The sequence below is a fragment of the Sebastes umbrosus genome, chromosome 3 (genome assembly GCF_015220745.1).
Source record: "Sebastes umbrosus isolate fSebUmb1 chromosome 3, fSebUmb1.pri, whole genome shotgun sequence".
NCBI lineage: Eukaryota > Metazoa > Chordata > Actinopteri > Perciformes > Sebastidae > Sebastes > Sebastes umbrosus.
Window position 1 is genome coordinate 4,628,831 of NC_051271.1, and position 6,901 is coordinate 4,635,731.

Sequence of the window (6,901 nt, forward strand, 5' to 3'; positions counted from 1 at the left end):
CGATGTTGTGCACAAACAACAAAACAATTATGTAAGGGGTCCACATCGTGCCACATCGCCCTGTCAGGGTTTATTTCACAACAATGACCCGCTAGCTGCACATTATCCCGCTTATTACACGGCTACTTACTTAAGAAATCAATAATTTGACTCTAAAACGGTCGCCAGAGTCCAACATCAGAGCTGCGTCCATAGCAACGGTCTGTTATAAAGAAATAACAGACCGTAGAACGCCGTGACTGACCAATCAGAATCGAGTATTCAACAAAAGCCCTGTAATAATAGAAGTTTAAAGTATTTGACCTCCCACTCGTAGAAGAGTTCCAATGTGGGAATAAAGTATGATAATAATAGGAAACAGAAAGGAACTAAAGACCAGTCCAAAGTGAAGAGGACGCTGTCTGGTTTGACTGGAAAGTGTTAAAGGACTCTCTCGGTGAGCAGGATGTTTACAACAGAGGATGTTGTGGTTGAGACCACTTCAAACCTCGTGTGTCACATGATTTTAACCGATCCGAAGCAGGTTTAGACATCACCGCTTTGCAGTTTAGGACAGGCCTCGACTCTCAGAACACACACGCTGCTAATAATAATATTGTTATTGTGGTCTGGTAAGGTACACAGTGATGACCTTGCTGCGGTGCGGCTCTGCTCAGAAGTTCTTTATCTTCTGCAGAATGCTTCTCATGTCCAACTTTGACTTTCAAATGAGCGCCTCTGTGGTGTTGTTGTTAAACTCGAGTCCGGGGCGTGACAGAAACCTGTTGCATTTCCAAAAGCAAGGAGGTCAGTGAAACTCAGTGTGCCAAGCAGGCCTCTGAATTTATGAGGTGGGGATGAGAAAAGGCCAACAGAAAGATAAGGGGATGATAAGGACACACAGCCGAGAGAGAGACAGCATTGCTAGATAATCTGGGAACGTGACTATGATAAAGACGGAGAGCATTGTGCGACCGTATGAAAGTGAGATTTAGAAATGGAACCAGGAAAAAGAGAAGCCGGGAGTGTTTGTGGCTTCATGAATGAAGAAGTGAAAAAGAGAGTGTGGCTCACGAGAGGTGGATGAATAGCAGAAGAGGAATGAGGAGAAGTAGTTACTACTGCATGTGGCAACAGATACGAGAGAGTAAGCTCTGAGTGTTCAGTCATGTAGAAACACTTTGCATTCTTGACCTCCTCTGTTTTATAGCTCCCATCACAGCAGAAAGGAACTCATTTATACGCACACATTTCACTTTGTGAGGCTTCATGTTTGTTTGTTTTTTCTCCTCTACATTTCAGAGGGAAACGTTGGCCCGGTTGGGAGCCGCTGCTTTACAGGATCACATTTTCTATGCAAGATATAGGAAAGAAAAACATTAGGCAGGGAATATTTATTATATTTTAAATGATACACTCATATCCTGTTAGGAAACCTGACCAAAGTGGCTTTCACTAGTTTCAAGTCTTGATGTACGTTGCTATGTTAGTTGGGGCATTAGATGGTAAGCATGAGTTTTGATTTGCAGGATTTCATTAACAATCCTAGTTTTGAAAAAGTTGACTCATGCCGCAGGAGGATTTATTGTGTATTGCAACACATTTTGATATTTCTGTAAAAAAAAAACATGGTGTTGGAAAGACTGACTGAGTTCAATGTCCTTGAAGTCCCTGTTGACCCTGACCTGCCCAGCCCAGCCTCGGGCTGAGGCCTTTCTTTCACCTGTTCTTCTTTCTCTCTTGCCTCTCAGGACCTCCGTACATCTGATCTCTGCTGCAGCAAACAGAACCAAAAACCCACGTTGTCTCTCGTCCTCTAACAGGCCAGAGGTACATTTCTAGGGAACTGTGATGAGAGAAAAATGGGTACTTTTGTGTGTGTATGTGTGTTTGTGTGTGTGTGTGTGTGTGTGTGTGTGTGTGTGTGTGTGTGGAGAGGATTTACAAACATGCCAGCAGCTTGTACTGCACATGCATGGCTTCCTCTCCACACTCAGATTGAGTAAGAGCTGCTGCAGTCTTCCCGTTAATTGCATTAAGAGCGGTGGGGGGTGGAAATCGGTGATGAGGGCAATCAGTGCGACATCAAGGCTCTCCAAGAAATCGATGCCAGATGACAATAAACAGCTCCACATGTGCTTCATGCACACGCAAACAGTCACAATTCAGACTGAAGCACATTGCACAAGACAAAAACACACACTTGCTGACACATTCTGCTGCTCACACGCAACTCGCTCTGAGCGCTGTGTTTTATGGTGGGAGGTGATCTGGCTGTCATTCAGCTGGTGACTCGGTCTTCTCTCCTGGTTCAACATGTCCACGCCCTCCTCCATAAATCAGTCCAGAGCACTTCTGCTTTTCCTCCGTCATTGTCTTGGGATCCACTGTACATTTCCTTTTCCTTTTTTTCCTCCTAAAATAGAGCTTCCTTTTGTCTGTTTTGACTGTTTTTAGTAACAGAGCACTCTACCTTCTTTTATTATGAGCCTCTAGTTACATCAGTAGCACCGGTATTTTATTTATCCCAAACTCAGATTCAGATGTTGGTTTTGTGGTGCTGTTTAACTCAGTAATCAGCCTCCGGATCTGCATTCTTTCTAACAGCCAGCAGGGGGCGACTCCTCTGGTTGCAAAAAGAAGTCTGATTGTATAGAAGTGTATGAGAAAATGAGTCTACTTCTCACTTGACTTATTACCTCAGTAAACATTGTAAACATGAGTTTATGGTCTCAATCGCTAGTTTCAAGTCTTCTTCAATACAGCATGATGTTCATTTAGTAAATTATGGTCCCATTTAGAGTCAAATAGACCATAAAGCAGGGGATGCTTTAGGGCGGGGCTACCTTGTGATTGACAGGTCGCTACCACGGCGTTGTCCGGTCTGGGATTTGTCCATGTTTTCATCTTATGACTGTAACCCTTTCACAGTGTGTTTTCCGTTAACGAAAGTTAATTATAACATTTTGGTCGCCTAAAATGTCTTATTCAGTGTTTGGTTGTACTTGGCTCCACCCTCTCCTGTCACTTCTGGTTGTAAAAAAAACAAGTTGGCAATGGCCATAAAACTAAGATGCCGATAGCCCAAAACCAAGATGGCGACAGCCAAAAACCATAAGGTTGGCCAAAAACCAAGATGGCAACGACCAAAAACCAAGATGCAATAGGAACAAAACTGATGAATTTAAGAGAACATGTCGTTATGAGTTGGGTCTCCCTTTTTACACATCTGGTAAGATTTGAAACATCTTTCAGCGTGGGCCAGCGTTAATCGACTAAGAGGGAGCAGCCTAGATAAATAATTCTCCTGCAAGACAAACAATTTAACGTCAAAACCTCGTCCTCATGATCATCACAACCAAATCTGCCTCTCGTAATCCTTCAGTACAATAATGACAATGACAGCCACAGAAACAACACCTCCCTCTGGCTCATCTTTTATTCAGCAGTCCAGTGAGAGGGTGAATCCAGCAACAGATGTCAGCTGTTATCTTTGTTTTACGGGTCTGAGCCTGAAGTTCAGGACGAGCTGTTAGAACTTTGTCTCATAATGAAAATGAGCCAATGAAGAAGAGGAGGAAACAACGGGAAGACTGTATGGCGATCAGAGAATGGAGCAAGAGTGAAGAGGCTGATCCTGTTTACACACAGTGTGTGGCGGTTAGCGTTTGAGATGTGGCAGACGTGTTTGTTCAACATGTACGGCCTGCTTTCCTTATTAGGTGACTTGTGTATGTTCCAGCGATCATAGTTTCCACTTTGTTACATCAAGGCCTCTCTCCATTCTCTTTATTTCCTCTCAGCGTCACACACAGCTGCTGCTTCCCCAGAGGCTGCGTTCGCCGTCGCCACGGCGACGAGGATGCTGATTGCACCTCCATGCCTTTCACAGCTGTTTCTCGCCGTTAGGCCAGGGTGACCAACAGGCCACGGTGATACGCTGTCTAATCTAAGGTCTGAAATGATATTACATCGTACGGCAGTTTTCATTCTACCTATTGATCAATAAGATCCATTCAGAGATGATGATAACAGGGAAAATGATTGTGACAATATCTTGGATGTTTTTCTCGTATCAATGGTTAACTTTACGGCTTTGAAGGGATAGTATTATTTATGAGTCAATTTCCCTGGAGGTGTTGTGATCAGCTGTGGGCCTGCACCATTTCATATTGATGCTTTTTGTTTATGTCTCACAATAACAGTTGTTGCAAAACTCTATGGAATTTATTTGAATCTGTGCAAGTTTGCAAAGTGCAAAACAGTTGTGTCTTTATAAAGAACTTAAAATAATAAAGTTCAAGATGTTAAAGGGCGAGTCCGTCTGCGTTCTGTTCCGCTAATGTACGCCACGTTAGATCAGATCAGAATGTCACAAACTAACCGATCGATGCAGAGGTAGACCAGCAACTCCCCTATTCTGAGAGGTAAAATCATTGTTTTTGTGAATGGAGTCTGGTGGCTTTGAAGAGAACAATATAACGCCTTCAGTTCCCGCCAGAAAGGGCACAAAGGGACTCAAATTTATGTACATATTTTTTTAACCTTTAACGAGCTACTAGTTGGAGACCCCCAGTCTACAGTATAAGGTAACTCTGTATTTGTAATCCTGACACAATCAATGTATTTGATCGGTACTTATATATCTTCAGAGATCACAAAGTTACAGCTTTTGTCTCGGCTTGCTTCAACAACATGTGACAGTAAAACTAACTGATGGAGAACGATGGCAAAAATAACTTTTCTTACTTAAATAACTTTTCTTTTCAGATCAGAAAGTCACACAATAACATAACACAAACTAACCGATCAATGCAGCGGTAAACCAGCAACTCCTGTGTCCTGAGAGGTAAAATGACTGTTTTTGTGAATGGAGTCTGGTGGCTGTGAAGAGAACATAGATAACAGATCAGGCTGTTCTTATACTCTGTTCGTAGCTATACCTACAAAAGGTAATGCACTTTAATTTGTATCTATCCGACGAAATCAATTTGTATGTAATCCATCTGAGAGGTAAAATTACCGTTTTTGTGAATGGAGTCTGGTGGCTTTGAAGAGAGCATAGATAACAGCTTCAGTTCCCCGTCAGAAAAGACACAAAGTGACTTTGTGTAACAAATGTATGTACATATTCTTTGAACCTTTAGCGAGCTATTTGTTGGAGACCCCTTCATCTACAGGATAAACTCTGCAGTTGTAATCCTGACTTAATCAATGTATTTGATCAGTACTTATTTATCTTCAGAGATCACAAAGTTACAGTTTCTGTCTTGGCTTGCTTCAACAACATGTGACAGTAAAACTGATTTCACAGTGAGAGACAGAAACCGCCTGTTGTCTAACTAAATCTACTCTCAGATCATCATCGGACTGAAACCATGAAACCAACGAGCGTTTTCGCTTCTTCGTGTTCCTGCAGGTGAATTCTCTCTGCTGCCATCAGGACGTTGTGTTATGTTTTACCTGCATTCATCCCCTCTGCAGTCCCATGTTTAAATGCTCCATACGTTTCTTTAACCATCATTATTTAGAGATTTATTTCACATCTTAGCTCCTCTGTGTTGTTGTTTTCTCTGCATACAAGCTGCTTGTAACTAATTGTCCCTTGCTGTGATTAATAAAGTTGTTTTGAATTAGAATAACTGAAAAATTATACCAATATGCACACAACTTTTTATACAAGGTGAAGGTTATATACAGTATATAATATATATACAGTATTAAAGGAAGGCAGGAAGTAGCTGCTGAGCCTCACCTCTCTGTTAGTTACTTTTAAAGCAGATGAAAGTATTTCAGGCATTTCCCGTCATTCAGTAAAGGACAGTTAGAAGGTGACAGGAAACATGGGGTGGGGGGAGCGGGACAGCTGCTGTTGAATCACCATCACGTATATAAGTGTTATACATTTTGACCACAAGGCCAGTAAGTTGTTGTTTCTCTCATTCATTCGTTCCTTATTTCCTTTAAGCTGGGTTTCCACCAAAAGTTCTTGTACTTTTAGTCCCAGGAACTACTTTTCAAGGAACTAAAAGGTTCCTTCAGCCCACTGTTGTCTGTGTTTCCACCGTGGTCTTAAGACCTGTGAAGATCAGACTGATTAGAAAAAGCAACATGACGTGAGACGAGGGCTGCTGGTGGTCGCAGCAATAAACACACTGGATTAATAAACGTTTTGTTTCACTGCGTTGACGATATTTACTGCTACATGTTGGATGTAATGAATGAAATGAAACTAAGAGCATCTGTCTCCACAGTAAATCATCTGTCGAGTGTTTGATGGTTATTTATTTGTGCTTTACAACGTAACCGTCATGAAACAATCAGAAAATAACTTTTGAGTCAGGAAGCCGACAGCCGAGCCTAACTTTACTTTTAATGTTATCAAGATCAAGTTGAGGAAATACCAAGCACCGCCCACCAGCCGGAGCACAGCCAATAGGAACGCTCTCTCTCTCTCTGAAATGACCAGTGATTGGTCAAAGTCTCCCGTCACAGGCTAGATGTTTTAAAGCCTGAAAACAGAGCCATGAGGAGGTGCAGAAGTCTAGTTATCTCTCAGAACACTTGAATCACAATATGCTGAAAGGTTATTATGGAATATTTGCCCAATGATGCCAAAAACGTGTTGCCTACTGCAGCTTTAAAGGGACTATTTGTAACTTTCAGAAATGCTTGTTAACAGCGACACCTGTGGCCGTTAAGCCAACGAAAGTCAGCATCAGGCTCGCGCTTGCTCGCTCTAAATAGACGTGAACGAGCATCGCTCAACACAGTGAGGCGACACACGTCAGCTAAAAGCACAATATCACTCTATATTTCACCTGCTTGGCAGTAATGTTAGCTGACCAGACGAAGGTCTCTCCATGAATCACTGCTGATCCTAGTGTTGGCTTTTCCTGCTTCAGCCCCTCTGCTTCAGGAG